This window comes from Accipiter gentilis, chromosome 4, assembly GCF_929443795.1.
Source record: "Accipiter gentilis chromosome 4, bAccGen1.1, whole genome shotgun sequence".
NCBI lineage: Eukaryota > Metazoa > Chordata > Aves > Accipitriformes > Accipitridae > Astur > Astur gentilis.
In genome coordinates, this window is record NC_064883.1 from 45,364,786 (window position 1) to 45,383,867 (window position 19,082).

General features: G+C 42.1%; 1 protein-coding gene across 1 annotated transcript in view; it reads right to left on the minus strand.

Moving 5' to 3' along the window:
* Positions 1-2,763: 2,763 nt before the first annotated feature.
* The window catches only part of SNAP47 (synaptosome associated protein 47), a 548,280-nt gene continuing 531,961 nt past the window's right edge, over positions 2,764-19,082 (minus strand). Inside the window, exon 7 of the transcript XR_007505848.1 lies at positions 2,764-2,860. The gene's annotated coding sequence lies outside the window, so the exon portion shown is untranslated. The remainder of the gene's footprint in view (positions 2,861-19,082) is intronic.

Here is a 19,082-nt window from a genome sequence, read left to right on the forward strand (position 1 = left end):
TTTATAGCCAGGGACTTGTCTAACACCCTGTGGACCTTGATTATGCCCTTGGACCATCAGAACACTTAGCTGTTGTTCCCACAGAAATGATCATTCACCCATCTTTAGTTTTTGCATTAAAAAAAGGCGGCCAAGGAGACAAAGTAGCAGCTGGAAAACCTGGTATCAACAGAAATTCCATGTTCATTTCAAGTATACATATACCACTACCACGTCAACATCAGCTAAGGAGCTAGTTCATGGATCTTATATAGCCAGTGGAAACTATGCTTAAGCACCATGTGATTAGGGAATGTCAGCTGACTTGTCTAGTTTTCTACTTTTGAATAGGATGAATTGCACCCAAGACTCTATCTTTGGCTAGAGTACAAAGGGAGCCCAGAATGACGAATTTCAATGGAGATGTTCAAATTAAATGCCAGCACTGTGTGATGAAGACTACCTCCCTCTCTTCAGTACCTGTTAAGAGTACAGTCTTCCAGCTGTGGTGGTTTGCCATCAAAAATCCAAAGTTACTTAGAAAACCAGAACCAACATGGCCTTCTCAGAGAGGAGGCTTTTCTCTGTAGACAAAATTTCCTCCCTGGTGATCGTGTTGCAAACAAGTTCTGCCTGAGAGAGGCAGGGCACAAAGAACAAAAAGGGATTTGAGCAGCCGGGTGGTGGGAGAAGGGAAGTGGAGGGAGGAGGGGGCTGGAATGAGAAAGTGCAGAAACAGTTTTAAATATTTGGAATCTGCAATTGTATTTCCCCCTTCCCCTCCCAGAACCTCATTTTTTTTAGCCCAGATTAACTATTCCCCCTACAATGGTTTTTCATAAAGGGATCAAGTCCATTGTTTATAGAATTTGCTAATAACAGCCTCAGTCGCGCTGTCACAGCAGAGTGATTCAATTACAAGACTGGACAATAAAAGCTCAATAAAGAAACTCAAATCCTTATTAAATTCTTTTTTTTAATTATTATTAAAAAAATACCCAAGCAGGCTAGGATTGCCAGATTGGGAATTTACATTGAACAGAAGAATGATATGATCTCTCTGAGTAGCACGGTGCAAATTAAAAGAGGTTTAGCGTTAAGTGTTCATGGCACAAAAGCAATTTTAAGTACCTGCAATCAGCTTAGGTTGGCTAAGCCTAAATATGTACAAATCGTGTAATGGGCAATATCCCTGGCAGTACCACGCAGAGCTCTGACAGATGCGTTCTCCAAGGTTTACAGTGGGTCCTACAACAGCTCAGGATGAGTGTCTGCATGTGCACGCACACCAATACGAGTGTGTGAGTGTGTGTGTGTGTGTGTGTGTGTGTGGTTTGTGGGCCACCTAGTGTCTACCTAGACAAAATAGTCTGCTTTTTATTTCTGGTAGCACTGATTTTAAGGCGAGAAAAGAACATTGCAATCATCTATTTTGACACCTCAGCAATCACAAAACAGGATAAAATTACCCAGAGTTTGCTGCACCTTTCTCTTAACTGCTGCTTCACCTGGAGACTCCTTCCTAGAAAAGTATTTGATCTCTATTTAAATCCTTTTTCCATTGCGAAACCCATGATTGCCCTTGTTAGTCATCTCAATAGCTAGTTATCTTTTCTGCAGGGAACTTATGTTTTTTGGACTTGTTGCTGGTTTGTTGGGTTTTTTTTCCAGCCTGGCATAACTTTATGCCAACCTTTTTTAAAGTCTGCCACACTAAAAAGCTCTCCATTAAGAGAAAATGTTGTCCTGTATAAGCACTTAGAGACAGTGACTCAGGCCGATCTTAATCTTCTCTACATTTGACTAAACAGTGGGAGCTTACTTAGTTTCTCAGTGCAGTGTAAGATTTCCAGGCTTTGGCTGATACTTACAGATCTTTCCTGAATTCTTCCAATCACACTGGTATTCATTTCCATCTCATCCTTAGTCCTCTGACTTGCCACCAGCATGGTAGTAAAGCCTAATTTCTGTATGACGGAGAACAAGTAAGCTACGATCGAAGATTTTTTGCGTTTGAGGTGTACAAGATGTCTCTTGCTTTTAACTGGTTATCTGGCATCTGGTAAGGAATGACCCTGACAGGACCTCTAGCCTCCATTTGACCATTTGTTCTTGTTAAATATCTATGAACTTAACGGAATGTACTATTATTCTCAGAATTGTCCCACACATTAAAGCAATTTTTGGAAGCATTGCACAGTGACATATCCTTGTACAGACAACCTGGTGTCATATATGTCATGTTCTTCAGATACAGATAAGAGAATATGGCATAGAAAAAAAGACTACAAAGAGAGAGCAGCATGGAAATCACATATAGTCCACTTAAGTTGATCATGGTGGGAGCCTGGAGCATTGGCTTAGCCTGGAGTCATTGTAAAGCCTTGGTGAAGAGCGAATACTATGCTTTCAGCTTACCTTTAATGTAATAACATCTCTCCATTGCTGGACCTACAGGATGACAAGATCTGAAAGCCTGAGGTAATGGAATTCTGACCTGCTCTGCACTTTCTTGACCTTAAGATACTACAGCAGCCATAATGCTTAAGGTGGGCATCAAAAATGGGGTTAATCTTGGACACAAGCCGGCAACGTGCACTTGCAGCCCAGAAAGCTGATTGTATTCTGGGCTGCATAAAAAGTAGTGTGGCCAGCATGTTGAGGGAGGGGGTTCTTCCTCTGTATTCTGCTCTCGTGAGACCCAAACTGCAGTGCTGCATCCAGCTCTGGGGTCCCCAGTACAAAAAAACCCGTGGGCCTGTTGGAGCAGGTCCAGAGGAGGGCCACGAAGGTGATCAGAGGGCTGGAGCACCTCTCCTGTGAAGACAGGCTGAGAGGGTTGGGGTTGTTCAGCCTGGAGAAGAGAAGGCTCCGGGGAGAACTTATTATGGCCTTTCAATATATAAAAGGGGCTTAGAAGAAAGATGGGAAGAGACTTTTTGCCAAGGCCTGTAGTGAAAGAACAAGGCTCAACAGTTTTAAACTGAGAGAGGGTGGGTTTAGATTGAGCATAAAGAAGAATTATTTTATGACCAAGGTGGTGAGAGACTGGAACAGGCTGCCCAGAGAAGTTGTGGATGCACCATCATTGGAAGTGTTCAAGGTCAAGTTGGAGAGGGCTTTGAGCAACCTGATCTAGCAACAGATGTCCTTGTCCATGACAGAGGGGTTGGACTAGATGATTTTTAAAAGTCCCAAACCATTCTATGATTCTATAATTCTAGCAGTCTTAAAGAAAAAAAAAAAAAAAAAAAAGTGTCTTGCTTGTGCTGGTAGTTTAATCTTTATCTCTAGTCAACAGAGGGATAAGCAACAGCTGCAGGAAATGCTCTCTATCTCAGACACTAAGGGATGGGATGAATTACCTTTTGGCGGTGTCTGCTGGAGGGCAAATCACCTGGGCTATCCAGCCGTCCCTTAAATCTGCCACTCAGGTTCTCTTCATTGACTCTACAGGGAGCCTGGTCTAATTGCTTTGTCTAATTGCTTAACTTTTAGATAGCGCAAGTTAATTGATGTGAAGACCACCTCATCGTAAATTCGATGGAAGTCTGGTAGACTTCGAAAACAACACAATGAGAGGTGTGAAAGTTTCAGCTGTGATCTGACCCATAGTCATATAGCCGCTGGGAACTGCAGTATGCGCAGCTGGACATGGCTGGATCCACTGATTTATGAGAAAGCTGTTGCAGTGCCAGGCAGAGGACAGGAAAACTGGAGAGCCCTCAAAAACGCTGAGTGGCTGTCTGAGCAGCTCTGCTCGTGCAGTCGTCATAGTAATTGGAGCAGCAGGTCCATGACAGATAATGTGCAGGTGTTAAAGAAAGTTGGAAATTATCAGAAATGTACCAATAAGTGGAGGTACGTGGTGCTGGAGTGGAAGGAGGTTGCTACAGCTGCAGTTTGTGAATGTTTCCTGGATGGAGATCGTGCTGTATCTTGGAAACATTAGAGGTTTTGTCCTTCGATGGACATAGTTAATAATATAAGTAAGGAGAAGAAAATGATACTAGTGCTAGCCTTTCGTAGGGAGATCATCACCCAGGATTTCCTCTGTTGTCACAGACCCCTCAGTTGGATTCGTTCATCGTTAGATAATTGTCTAAAATAGATGGCATGAGATGCCCTCTCAAGTGACCTTTCACTGATAAAAGCAGGAAACCTGGCTTAAAGCAGGGGCTTACATTTTAAATGACTATGGTTAAGGGAGATTAATTCTACCCTCAGCACTCAATCTAAGTTAATCATCAGGGCTCTGCCTTTCAGCTCTGTGAAGACATGTGGAACATTCACCCCAACTTTGGGTAGTGGTTTAGGAATGCTGGGATAAACCGTCCTCCAAAGTGGCCGTTTCTCTGCACTGGTTATAGAGAGTGTGGGACAAGAAAGCTCTTCAGAAAGGTGCTTCAGTGACTTTCCTAAAAAACCAGGCAGAATGAAGGCAGGCTTTTAAGTCTTTGCAACAGAGACCCAGAGATTTTCAAGAGCTGCGGTTGGGTCCTGCCTTTATCACAGACTGACTGTGGAATGATGGATCTCAGCCGCTTTTTAGGGACACGATGAGGTGTTCATTCCTGATGCTAACAACTGCCATAGATGCACTTAGTCTGGGGTTTACCTCACTTAATATTTAAAACTTAAATGTTGAGTCCTGGATTGGATGCCTAAGATATAAAGTAGAATAATTCATCTCTCAAAGTACCCATTTCTGTTCATAGTTCGTTTCTCCCTAGCTTGAAATGTCCAATTTTTAAGCAAGTGAAGTCTCTGCCTTCCAAGATATAGATGAACATGACTGGTGTCTTCCAGATGGAGGTAGAGACCTCGGAGGTGTTATATGCCTTAGGTACACAGCAGAAAGTTTCTTTTGGTTTCAGTAGTGAATGCTGGTGCATTGGAAGCAATGATCTGAATCTGTTCTTTTCTCTCCTGAATTAAGAAAAGCTCACAAAGCATGGTAACAGTGAGGGAAAGGTGGGGTTTTTACCCATACTAAATAAATGGAAATGATATAGGCTGATCAAATGCAGCTGACTGCTTTGGACACTTTATGAATTTTCTCATATAAACTTCTCAAAAGCGGAACGAATTTCTAGGCTAGCAGGCATACATTTTTTAATTAAGATAAAAGCATTTATTAGAATGGATGAGGGTGTTAAATCTGACCAATATACCTTTGAAGATCCCAGCCCCCTGCTTTATTCCATGAACTTACACTCCCTGAAATGTGGCATGGCTTTATATTTCACAGCATCCATAACATGGATTTATCAAAGGTCACTATGGCAACATCTAGGCAGTCCGAGACAAATACGCGTATGAGCATAGAAACAGAACAAAACAAACTGAAATCGCCCTGTTCCCACCCAGTCGTCTCCCCTGTCCCTTCAACTCCAAATTTAGATGAATGCTATTATTAATACTCCAGTTGATATTACCTCAGCAGAGATTGAAAAGCAGGAGAGGGTTCACACCACACATACGGAGAAGAATATCAATGTTGTATAGGCACACTGCACGCATAGGATCACTGGGGCTATGGGTAACTCTGCGGAATAATTGTATTGGCATGTGTGAATTCTGGGAATCAGAACCTCCTAATATTTGTTTAGGCTGTGTTTCCATGGCAATAAGTGCACTTGCTATTAATTCTTTAGTTTATTACGAGTCTTTATTCCTAGTATTTGGGGGAGAGGGTTATTCACATTCACTTTGGAATTCCAGGCCTTATATATATGAACCTGAACTTACTAAAAGTAAATATGTATATATATATATATAAAAATATAAAATGAGGCACTCAGAATCACAAATCTCTACACTGACAATGCTAAGCCTTTTCAGAAATGATTGAGAACTTTGAGATATACCAATCCTCTTTTACTAATAGTATTTGAAGTTGTTCTTTGGGAGACATCTGTCCACAGCTGAATTTATAGAATCTTTTTTGCTTTATTTTGCTCATTTTGGAAAATGGGATACTTTTAGCATTTTATTCCCTGGAAAGAGGGAAAAGTGTCCAGAAGGTGAAAGAGATCAGAATATTTTTTTTGCTTCTGTGTTCATGTATATATTAATACATTGTTATATATTGCACACATAGAACAACACATGCACACAAATCTGTATGAAAAAGTATCAATGGGACTGAAGTTGCAAAGTGAATTTCTCAGTAATTAAAATAAGCCAAAATAAAAGTTCCCTGTGAAACCTTACCCTTCTCCCTTTTATTACATGTTATCTTGCAACTTGGTTATATGGTAGCCTAATATACTTAAATGGGAACCTCCCATGGTGAGAAGCATACCCAGCAGCAATTCGTTATACAATTTTAGCTTTATTGTGCAGTAGTTGCTTCCAGGATGTATTTTCTACCCACAGTTCAAAGGCTGCTCTAAAGACAGAACTGTTCGTTTCCTCCTGGGCTTTTTTTGGCATTCCTGAGTGGTTTTCCAACATTAATCATCTTCAGAATATCCATCTGAGATGGGAACGTTATCCTCATTTTACTAATAGGAACCTGATAAATAGATTAAGATTTACATGAAAAGTGTCCAGTTATTTTGGTGTCCAGGTGGAGCTCTGAGTGCCTGCTTTGGCAAGGGTTTAAGCATTTATACCTTATTAATCTCTTTCAACTATACCTGTCTAAAAGCCATTTCTTTCTCTGAGCTACTCATTTTGTCATAGTCTGTGGGGAGAAACAAGCACATTCAGAGGGGCTTCATCTAATATGTCTTGGATGACTATCTTGGAATAAGATGAATTACCCTGCAGAGGGGCTAAGACAGACAAATCCCACAATATTTACTTATTTGAAGAAGTTTCCTTTGATTTCGGTTGCAGTTAGGAGTGCTCAGTATTTCATTAAGATGCTGCAAATTAAGGGTGTCCGGGACTTGAGGGAGCTCATCTGAACCACGTCTATGCTCCTTCTGCCTAGCAGACCTCAGAAACTCAAGCCACAACGCACAAAAAAAATCCATGAGCCACCATTTGTGTGAAGTTTGTACTAAGCAACTTGGCCTGAGTCATCCAGCAGCTGTAGAAGAGGCAGAGTACAGTCCTGAAGGCAGGGTTTAATTTATGGACATGCCGCTCAAATTCTGCAACAAACGAGGCAAGGGCTGTAAAGCTGGCAACCTCAGGTACTAATTGCTCCCCTTCAGCTGTAGAATTTGCATCTACTGTTCTCACCGAGGGAAGGGTGCCGTGGGAAAAGCAGCACTACGTCATGAAATAAAAGCCTGCATCAGGGATACGTTTGAAGGGGCTGATATAGAAGGTCACTTTCTAACGTTGAAGAACTTGATTTTGCAACCATACCATTGTCCTTTTAGTGCCCTCCCGATACATTTTCTCTTAATCGTTAAAAAAAGGGGGGAAATAAATAATGAATTTGGGCATGTTGCCTCATATGGGCACCCACACAGATCTTCCTGGGATTTGCAGCATAACAGAAGAACTGTTATTCTGGAGGTACTGGAGGTACAGAGGACACCATGGGAGAGCTGTGGTTTTCAGCAGATGGAGATTATCCTGCCTATTCTTCTGCCCCAGGACAATCCTCATCGCTGTCTCTGTACCTGTTAGCTCCAGGTTTTTATCACTAATTTTTAGTCCTCGTGATAATCATAGCCAGCCACAATGGGAAGGGAAGGGAAGGGGGAAGAAGGAGAAGGAAAGGGAAAAAGAAACAAGATTCAGAAAATTTAATCTGAAGAGTTTAAAGATAAAGCAAAATTTTTAAAAAGTTTAAAACAATCTTGACAGCCAGTACTCCAAGCCTGCCCTCTAGATCTATATAATATTATCTTCTTTTTAACTTTTCCCCACTTGTATCAGCTATTCCAGAACAATAGTGTGCTTTGGCACACACATACAACACATTCAGAATTTCCTTAGCCACCGCTAAATGCGTAAAAATATATTCAGGGCTGTATACTAAGGTATTTGAGAGCCCATGAAAGACAAGAGGAGATGAAGTTACTTGGAAAAAAGTAGAGTACAATTTTTCACTGGGAAAAAAAAAAAAAAAAAATTTCTCAACCTCCCTTCCTGGAAGCTGATTTTATTTTATTTCATTCTTTGTGAGAGCACCCTCAGCAAATCATTGTTAACAGTGTATTGAAAGTTAAAGAAAATAATAAAGTGGTGGTAAAGGAATCCAGAGGTAAGTTCTACCTCAGTGGAAAAGAGAGTGAAACGGATATTAATATTTAATGTGGTGGAGGTGACAAGTGGAATGAGTACTCATTTCCCCTCTCCTTGGTACTGTGCACAGAGATATGCACCTCCTCATTCACACGTACGCGTTGATGCCTACATTAGCCATGGATGGGAAAAGCTTTTCCTCTTATGGGTCCTCAAGTGAACTAAAGGCCTCATTTAGCAAGCGCATAAACACATGGTTACCCTTATGCAGGCACTTAAATCCCTGTTTTCAGTGAGTTTTACACATGTAAAATTACACAGTTATGCAGTTAATTGATTTGGTTGTTGGGGTCATGTCTCACAAGGTTCTGAGTGATCAAACCGCTTGAGAATGGGATTACTTTTGAGGACATGAAATCAGTAGGCTTCGTTTTGAGGCATCATATAGACTGAAACCACTCCTAAGGAGCCCTAAATGTTATTTTCTGATCAGATTAAACACAAAAACATAAAGTGGTTGTACACACAGGCATCAATAAATATAATCAAACCACTGCAAATGAGATTGTTGGTCTTGTTAAAGCATGTAGAGGTCATAGGGGTCATAGGACCTATATCAATAAAGCATATAAAACCTTGCTGAGCAATCGTTAACTAAATTTTTACTTAGGAGAAAAGGAGGGCAGGGTGCGAAGGTCTCAGACAACTACTGAATTCAGTGCTGGCCACTGGATTTCAAGAAGAAGAGGTGAACCAACTGTACAGAAGTCAGAGGAAAGCAGTAAGAAAGTCCAGCTACCATGGCCCATGAGGGAAGACTGAGGGAATTACACTTACATATTCCAAAAGAAGGAATATATGTGTGTATACTTGTTTATAATATATACATATACTCACAGCACTTAGAAAAATGTAAAAGGTTTTTTTCCCATGAGATATCTTTAATCTTATTACCAAATCTTTTTTAAGGCCCCTTGTCTTTGCTATTATGATGTGTCTCCAAAATATACCATGATTTCAAAAGAAGACCTCCAGAGCCTTTTTTTCCTAATTCCGTAGCTCCTATACCAACGAAGGAATGATGACCATCTCAGCCTGTACAGGGAAGGACACACTGATATTCAGATTTAGGGAGTATGGGTTCAGAGGGTGGATATGTAGGTGTACTGTATGACTTTAGTAATTTTATCTAATCTCGTCCAGTCCCTTAGTCAACTCCTCTAATTTCTTTCTGCCTCTTCTCTTATTTCTTCTGTGACTGATCAGTTTTAGCTGTTCATGGGAGGATTTATGGGATGAGACCTGTCCTGTGCACGTAAAGAGCACTTAGCATAGTGACTGGAAGTTGTAGAGTAGTGTGATAATATGTACCTGTGTTTGATTGCTCCCCAGAAAAAGGAGTCAATCCTGCCCCATGTTTTTTGCTTAGAACATAATAATACTGATGGATTATTAATGTCCTCTAGTCTCTGAATGTGGAATATACCAAATTCTCCATTTTAAGTTGTCCAGGGCATTGTGTCCATGATATTCCTGGGCTAATAAATGAATGGGATTTATTAATGTATTTATCTGTTTTATACCTCTTCTCAATAAATCTGTGCCTCAGAGTTGACTACTGGTTGCTTCCTTGAAAAAAATAACGATGGGAGGAATTTGGCTCCAGGGTTTGTTTGTAAAAGTTTTACTATATTCTAAATCCAGAGCCTCTTGACAGCTGGCAGCATGGATTTCACCGTCTGACAGGGTATTGGTTTCCTGGCATGTTGAAGCTGATTAAATTATTTTCATATTATTCTAAATTAGTCTTAGAGAGTCTGTAGTGATTGGATGTTTCAGCAATGCTGTAAACTTGGACACCTGCTAAGAAGCTATGAAATATGAAGAATTATGGAGCAGTTTTGATCAGCACAAGATGAGAAAAATGACTGGTGCAAGCAAAGCATTAAGAACTCTTTAAAATATCCACTTTTTCATTATTAATACAGTGCACGACCTGAGAATATGCTCCATGTTAACATCAGAAGGTGGAGATTTCTGCTGATGGATAGAAAAGGGACCCGAGAATGGGAGTAATTCATATTCATCCTTAATTCCTCACAGTCCCATCCCATTTTCCTTCAAGCAAGGTCCGCGTTCACCTTAGCCTTCTGCGTTGCTTTCTCATCGCTCGTGCCTTAGCTAAATGTGCAAACACAAAACCTGTGCATTACTGTTTCAGGAGAGGAAAGACATGAATCATGATCAGTGTGTAGAGACAGACTCATGTAAACTTAGGGTCTGTGTCCATTGTACAGGGAAAGGGGGATACTGATTTAGTGAGAGGATGCACACAAAAGATAATTCTTACAGTTCTTCCACAATTGCTTACGCAGTTCAGGGAGTGTAGTGATAGGACAAGGGATAATGGCTTTAAACTGAAAGAGGGCAGATTTAGATTAGATGTAAAGAAGAAGTTCTTCGCTGTGAGGGTGGTGAGGCACTGGCACAGGTTGCCCAGAGAGGCTGTGGCTGCCCCATCCCTGGCAGTGTTCAAGGCCAGGCTGGATGGGGCTTTGAGCAACCTGGTCTAGTGGAAGGTGTCCCTGCCCGTGGCAGGGGGTTGGAACTACATGATCTTTAAGGTTCCTTCCAACCCAAACCATCCTATGATTCTATGAATCTGTGATTCTGTTGGTACCTTATGCCACATTGTAAAATTTTCTTACACTCCAGCCTGGTTAATGTCACATTTGTGATTCCCGAATATGATTACTGACTAAACAGAGATGCCTGCCATAAAGTACGCATTTCAGTCAGAGCTAGTCACCTAAGCATATGTGGTCTCCATTGAGAGTCTAACCAGCAAAATCAATATAGTCTAAGAAGCAACTCATCTCATCTTAAAGTCTTTGCTCACCATGGGTCAGGTGAGTCAATCCTTAAAATGCTTATTCCTCTGTATTGAATGAAATGGGAGCCTGGGTTATGAACTGAGGTGGAGACACCTGAGGTCTAAGGATGAAACACAGACTGATGAAGCTCACCCTTCCTGTGAGTTAAGCTATGCAGCCAGCAGTCTTTCCTCCTACCTTCTCACCAGCTCCCTCTCTGTCTCTCCCACTGGTGCAATGATGCATCCAGCCCAGCAGACGTGCTGGTTTCTCCTAGGGGAGCTGTGTGCTTTCCTTCAGGTAGGATAAATCTCACCAGTGTTCCTCCCTGACATACAAGGCCAGGGAGCTTCTCTTAATTACTCTACCTGTATTGTGACAGTACTTAGAGCGCTTGTGTTTGGTGTGGATATCTATATAAGAAGCCTGTCTCTGCTTTAAAGAGCTAACACATTGTTTTCATCAGTGAGTGCTGATAACAATGCCTGGACAAGGTAGCTGAGGTGTGAGGCATGTGTAAAGGCCAAGTTTGTCATTTTCTACCAGCCCACCAGAAGATGCATCGTTATATCTTTTTTTTTAGAATGGACTTTGTTGATCTTCCCTCTCCTTCCCCTCTCTCTCCCGAAACCATCCTGTTTCCTGCCTTAATGAAATGATTTGAGGGTCTGCATAGACTCCTAATCAGAGAAGACACCCTTTGAGAGAAAGACCATCGCAATTGGAAATGACTATGGCTTTCAGGAGCCAGTTGCCACAAACCGAATTGGGCCAGAGATAACAAACTGCTATTGTGAGCCATGACCGAGGCCGTGTGTGGTATCTCCTTTCTCAGAGGATCTTACAGAGATGCTGATTCATGTGCTGCCTTCCTCCTTTGGCTGAGCGGAGCGCCAGCCTTTGGGGCTGTCATTTTACAGCATGAAAGACAGACATGAGATGCGCTGGCAAGAGGTTTCCAGGCAGTAGGGTAAATGAGCCAAAGAATTCAAAGCCACAGTCTCTCCCATTCCTACCCACCGGATTATAACTGCAGCCAGAAGAGAGATGCGGATGAAATGAGAGAGCAAGAGAATGCGGTTACTGTGCCGAGAGGTATGGTCCAAAGAAACACATTAATTTTGTTAGGGCTTGGGCCAGCAGAAGGGGCCCAGAGTGGCAGAGAGGGAAGGAGATGAAGGAAAAAGGGGGATTATGAAGCCCATTGCCTAATGCACATTGCCTGGTGTTGCCTGTTGCCTGCTTCAAGGCCACCCACACGGGGTAAGTGACACTCGTGAATGACTTAGTAAAACTCATGGGGCTTGTCAAGGCAGCGAACAGGAGTCTCTCTCTTCGTCAAAGAAGGAGTCATTTAAAAACAGAGCTGTGAAAGGGGAATGAGAGTGTGTGGGGGGGTGGTAACAGAAACACAACAGCAACGAGAAAACATGAGGTTTCGTCAGCGGGGCTGAGGTGGTCGGCGCTACCTTGCTATCAGCACCCGGCACCGAGACTGATGGGGTTTTGTTCTCCCCAGACCTGGTGGCGGATGCCAGCTCGGAGGAATGAGTCAGGCTCACCGTTTTAATTCTTTGGACATAAAACTCAGCGTGAGGTACAAGGGAGACCTGCAGTCGCGCTTGACAGAGGCCACCTAGAAAAGCCAATGTTGTTCTTAGTGGGGTGAGTTACCTCATCCTGAGCCAAGAGGTGGGAAAAATCCCAGCACCTCACCCTTCATCATCGCTCTGCATCTCCAACTGGTTGCTACAGTCCATAAGAGCTACAGAAAAGCATTTGAAAGCTCTCCAACCTGAAGTAGCCTCATGAGGCTTTATGAAAGTAATAAAACTAGTTCTTCCTAATCCCTGTTTTTCTTCCTTTTTTTTTTTTTTTTTTTTTTTTTTACCCTTGGTGGTAAGGCTAAGAAATGATAGGCAAAAGTCCAGGTTCAGGTCACTTCCAGTTGCTTGTGTACTGATTTTTCAACTTCCAAAAGAAATGGAAAGTTCGGTGTGACTACTGATGCAGTGCTGATTTTATCAGAAAGGATTTTCCCTGTCTCATTCCACAGAGTAATTTCCTTTTCAAGCAAGTTAAGTATTTCAAGGGTTAACATTAAATTTGTCTCACTCTTCGCATAGAAAGAGGTGACCTGCATAGAGGCATTGTTACCAAATTCAAACCTAGCCTAATTTGACAATGAAAAGTCAGATGATTTTCAAATGGAGCAAAACTGCAATTGTGTTTGGGTCAAAGTGTTCATTTTCTTATTTAACTGTACAATAATGACCTTTCAGTGCCATGGCTGAGATACACAGATTTCTTGCTGTTCAGCAGTGCACTAACTCAAAATAAGAGTTAGTACTTTAAAGCTTGAAAGGCCTTGCAATCAAAAGAAATGAGAAAGAATAATTGTCCCTTATTTTGCAGGACCAAGGTGCCAACATAGATGCATTTGTCCAGGAATCATTGGCACATCTGGAAATTCGCTGACCTCTGCAGGCCCCAACCAATAAGCTGGCAATGAAGTTTCCTTCCTCTAAAAACATATCTGCCACTTGCGAAGTACAACTCAAAGCCAACAAACCCTTTCTTGAGTTCACCAAAGACAGAATCTCTGAGAAACTCCAGACACGCAAACAGAAGCATCAAATCTGTTTTAATTTTTCTTCTTTTTTTTTTTTTTTTTCAACTTTGCACAACCTCTGAGATTTTGATCTGCCAAGTTTCACACAGCTCTAGTTAATTCTTGTTCAAGAAGCAAGTCTTCTGACTCAGAGTCATATCCTAAAATTCTTCCTTATGAAGGTTTCACACTACTCAGGGCCAGCAATGCAGATCTTTTGCTGATGTGATTTGACTAATCCCCCTATAATGAGGAAGTGGAACAGCTGAGATGAAAGCCTGAGCTCTCACTGTGCAAAGGTATGAACTAATAAGCAAAGCTAAGCTAATATGGGGATCCGGGCATTCCCGGAGGGGATTTGAACCCAACTGACTTTGGTGTTTTTGATCAAAATGGATGCCAAAAAAGTTATTGAAGGGTCCAAAAACTAAAGCAAAAAGTCAACAATACTACCACCTGTCTGTTCATTCATGATACTATTAGCCATTCAATGGCAAAAAACCCCCTAAATTTACCCCAAATTTCAATGCATGTCAGAACTTTCATTGTCACGTTCATTTATTTGCAGTGGACAGCAAACATCTGTGGACTGCATTCATATCACTGAAGAAATGCATACATCTGTGTGCTTGCTAGGGGTATTTAAAACTGCCCAGAGAGATGGGATCATGCAAGGGAGGAATTTAATAAGATTAATATGGACTGCACTTAGCCTGGGATAAACCCTATGAACAGTGAGATTTATTAGCCCATAGAACTGAATTTCTAGAAAAATTGACCCACTAACTTGAAGAACTTAAAACTATCCTAAAACCTCACAGCAGAGAACATGCTGTACATCCTTAGTTAACAGATGTATATCCTTCTGAGTAGCGTATTCCAGTCTCTGAAATGTAAGAATAATATTTTGCTGTTTATGTTGCTGTGAGGTTACAGACTTTATAACGATGGTGGTGTCCTCACAGAATAAAAGACAGACTTGACCCAAAGGAATTTCCTTTCTCAGTCATCAATTAAATACAATTTTTAAGCATGAATTTTCCTTTATGTAATATGCCTAAATCTATCCCTATTAAACAAAGTATGCAGATACACGAAGAACTTTATGAGGATTTAGTGCTTGCTTAAGCAGTTTGGTGGATCAGAGCTTAAAGAAATAGGGTTAGTCTTAAATTAGTAAGGTTAGGAGAAAAGGAAACCAAGGCACAGAGACTTTGAAGTATTGATGTCTGAGATGCCAGTGATGGCACAAGGGGGAACAAATGGAATTTGCTGGAAAGCCAGTTGCACAATTGATTAACGGTAAAAAAGACAGTTTGAAAGAAGTTTTAGCAGGTTACTACCAATTAGATGGAAAGCCTTGACGTGCCGTTTTGTGATTTGGTATTTTGCTTTGTACAGAGAGATGGATACATGGAAAATTCCATTGGTTAAGATTCTCTTTTTCTTCTCAGAGTGAATTATGGGTTGCAGATTGCTATTACTGTGACAGCTAGCTAGTTAGCCAGCAGCGTCTCCCAGGAATGTAAATTAAAGTGCTAAGCTGCATTGTACTGGCTATGCGAAGGGTACCCAATTCAACTGTCTGTGACAGGTTTCTAATGCCATTTACGATGCCTCAGAGTATCCTCTCTGGCTTCTATCTGTTGCTCTGCAAGAACGCAAGGCTGGTGTCAAAATCTGCCAGACGCAAGTAAGTACTCAAAATACCTTACACGTCTCAAAGGACTCCAGACACCAGCGCGTGGATGACTGAATCAAGCCCACACCAGTCTCCCTGAGTGACTTGTCTGGTGTAGAATCTTGAAAATAACCCAATGGTGGGGCGTGATGCTGAAATGGTGATGATGGGGGAGGGTGAGGAAGATGGAGAAACAACAGTAGCTGGAGAAGCTGGGAATCTAGCAAACAAATTGCTGGAAAGTGAGGTGGGAAAGGAATTGGGGAAAGCTGGTTCTACAAAGTGCAGGGAGGACAACTTTCCATTACGATGGTCGACACCGGCATTGCACAAGATCCTCTGGATCCTCCAAGTTGATAAAGAGAGATTGTGTTACATCACAGTCATCTTCTGCTCCTCCAGCATTTCAAAGGGAACAACTCTGAGCTCATCCCAGCTAAAATAAATCTTTGGCACATGTTCTAAGGCCTTGATTCCACACCAGTCTTACACTTGGAGCCACCCACCAAGAAGGAAAGGAACATCACCAAGCGTAGCCAGCTGGGTGCTGTCAGAGACAGCCAAAACCTTCATGCAAACTGCAGAGGAAGAACCGCAACCCCATCTCAGGCCAAGAGGAAAACCTGTTCTCTGAATTCATATCCTCCACTGACATTATTAATCTGGCTGACATCGGGCTGTGCACATGAGAAGAGGACAGAGAGCAAACTGCTTTTACTTGAATGAAAATAAGGAAGAAGAAAAGTCTAAAAAAGGTCTAATAAGTTATGTCCACAGACTTTCCAAGTCTCCAATAAGGTGTGTGAGCCTCGTTCAAGTGGTTCCTCTTTCAAATGCCCCCACGATGACACCTGTATCCATTGCATTAACGTTTGCCAAGCCCTTCCAGGAGTCTGTGTTGGTCACAGCTGGTCAGATTGCTCTGAGCTTTGCCAGCCATCTGTGCCTGGGTGTTTGGAGTCAGGCTATGGGAGGGAAGCAGCCAGAGCACTGGAGAGAACAGTTTTATTTGGAAAGTGCATTCCCCAGCTGCAATGCCTCACTAAAGTCCTTTCCTCATGGTGTGAACACAGTCAGCACCAAGGGACCCAGAGTGAGCCTATCTCCATCATGTGGTGTGCTGCTCTCAGAGATAAACCGGCTTGAAAAGTTAAATTCTTGTCCCCAAGGATCATGTTGATTTTCCCAGGGAATGCAGAGAAAGGTTTGAAACAAAGGTGCGAGTGTAGCTGGAGGGTCCTGGTTCCTCTTCATGGGGATTTTGTGAGAAGGAATCCTAGGGCTCCCTGCCTGAGCTGGGCTTCAGGTTGCAGAGACGCAAAATGTGGGTGCCTGCAAGCAGGCATGAAGTCTAGAGAATTCTTCCGTTCATTTTGCATTAGTATGCAGAGGTTCTTCCAGTTGTCCACTCACAGGTATCTTCTGCCCTTTGAGTTAGCGTATGGAGTTTGGCATGAATTCTGGAAAGGCACAGGTTTCCTAGAGGTCCTGTGACACATCTAGCAACTTGATTCAGGTGTCCCAGCTATGCTAGAGCATCTCAAATGGGCATAGATGCTTCTACCATAGCAAAATTAACTGAGCCCACTTACTTGGCCAGGTAAACACCTCCCTAGGCTCCGCTGGCAATATCTCCATTGATTATACTGAAAGCCTACACACTTTAAATAAGACTTACCTAAAAAGGGGCGTCCAGTGTTCCTGCAGGTGACATCCAAGACACATGCAAATATTATGGTAGATGTGACACAGGACTTGTGCTTTTGTGGACTGAAGCATTAATTAAATTTCCAGACTCGATTGACAGTATGGGCTAGATCTTCAGTGATAACGATAGAAGTTTTAACAGCTGCTTCACATGTAGAAATCTATGGTAGGGTTCAGTGGCTTGAAGACAGGAATTGAGGCTCATTTCAGTGTCAAAGCATGGATGTTTGCAGCCATTTGGGACACACAATGCATCTGAGAACACTGCATGAAACTGTCAGAGTGGGCATGGACCAAGGATGGATGGTCTCCAAATATAGTGAGCAATTAAATTAATTTCTTTCACTGTGCAAACCTTAAAAGCCATCTATAAAGGAGAACAAGCACCCTAAGTGTTCTTTACAAATGATGCAGAAAGAGGTGTTTCTATAAGGTAGTTCAGCTCACTAAGACCTGACTGTACAGAAATTTTAGAGCAACTGATCTCTCAATCCATGTTTTCCAATGAAATGCTAAAGGTAGAAGGACTTAATATAGCCCTTGAACTCTCAAAGCCCTCTAACTAAAAATAATGAGGATAGATTTTATCATTATATGTCTGAGATTACCTGTCTCCCAGGGCAACTATACTTTTGTTTCTGACCTCAGAATGAAGCAAGCCAAAAAGTGACTCAGATCTACCACTTGTAACCGTCACCAAGATTCAGAGCGAGGTTTATACTGGATACAAATGGAAACACCTACATTGAATCCATGCTGAAATGGAAAGATTGCCTGCAAACGTAGTGATGGTTGTAGCTGTCAGGTCTGCAGGCTAGGATCCCTTCTGGAAAGTTGTCCGGTACCGGATTGCCCAAACAAGCAGTCTTTTGCATCACAGTTTCAGCATAATTTCCCCCATCTGCCTGCAGAAGAAAGATGTTTTCTCAATCCCCATAGCTAGCGATGTTGCTGTATTCCTTGAAATGCATGAGGCACCCTCAGATTTCCACGAAACAACAGCCAATTGTTCTTTATCTTTTGTCTTAATATTGCTGCAATACTGTTGATGTTGCTTTGCATTTCTGAGATGTGACCTTTGCTTTCATCCACCCACCCACTTGCACAATAACGTTAACTGACCTATGCTAGAAGAGGCTTCCTGGGTTAACTATCTGCCACTTGTGTTTATTGCTTGGAGGCTAGACTAACATTAGCATATTTTGTGGACTGCTCACCGCCTCCTGCTGAGCTCCCTGGTGTCCAGTTTTGCCTGACTAACTTGGATGAGCTGTCTTGGGACATACGGTATGAAAGAGAGAACATGAGTGAGAACATGTGAGTTGCAGGGCATGGACACAAGAATATCACATTTATAAAATCCCATCCCCATGACATTTAAATCCACAGGGCCAACAAGTGCTGTTATTTGTAGGGAATTGCATCATGCAAAGTTCAAAGTCATGATGGAAACAGACATATGGGAGTGGGAGAGAGTCTTGAGCTCCAATTAGGAGGTAGAAAATGGAAGATAAAATCCTACAGGGACTCTATATGTAGGCAAAGTGCCTTCAGTCTCTCTGTAAGTGAGAGAGAGTCACTGAGAGCCTCTCTTCTCTTCTCTTCTCTTCTCTTCTCTTCTCTTCTCTTCTCTTCTCTTCTCTTCTCTTCTCTTCTCTTCTCTTCTCTTCTCTTCTCTTCTCTTCTCTTCTCTTCTCTTCTCTTCTCTTCTCTCCTCTCCTCTCCTCTCCTCTCCTCTCCTCTCCTCTCCTCTCCTCTCCTCTCCTCTCCTCTCCTCTCCTCTCCTCTCCTCTCCTCTCCTCTTCTCTTCTCTTCTCTTCTCTTCTCTTCTCTTCTCTTCTCTTCTCTTCTCTTCTCTTCTCTTCTCTTCTCTTCTCTTCTCCCTTCCCTTCCCTTCCCTTCCCTTCCCTTCCCTTCCCTTCCCTTGCCTTCCCCTTCGGACATATTGCTTACAGGTGGGGAAGGGAATGATAATTCTGTGACTACAGGATGTCATCATGTTGCAATGATTCAAGATATGCTAAGCAAAAAAATAAACAAAAATACAACCACAGGATATTTTCCGAGAGAAGTGTCT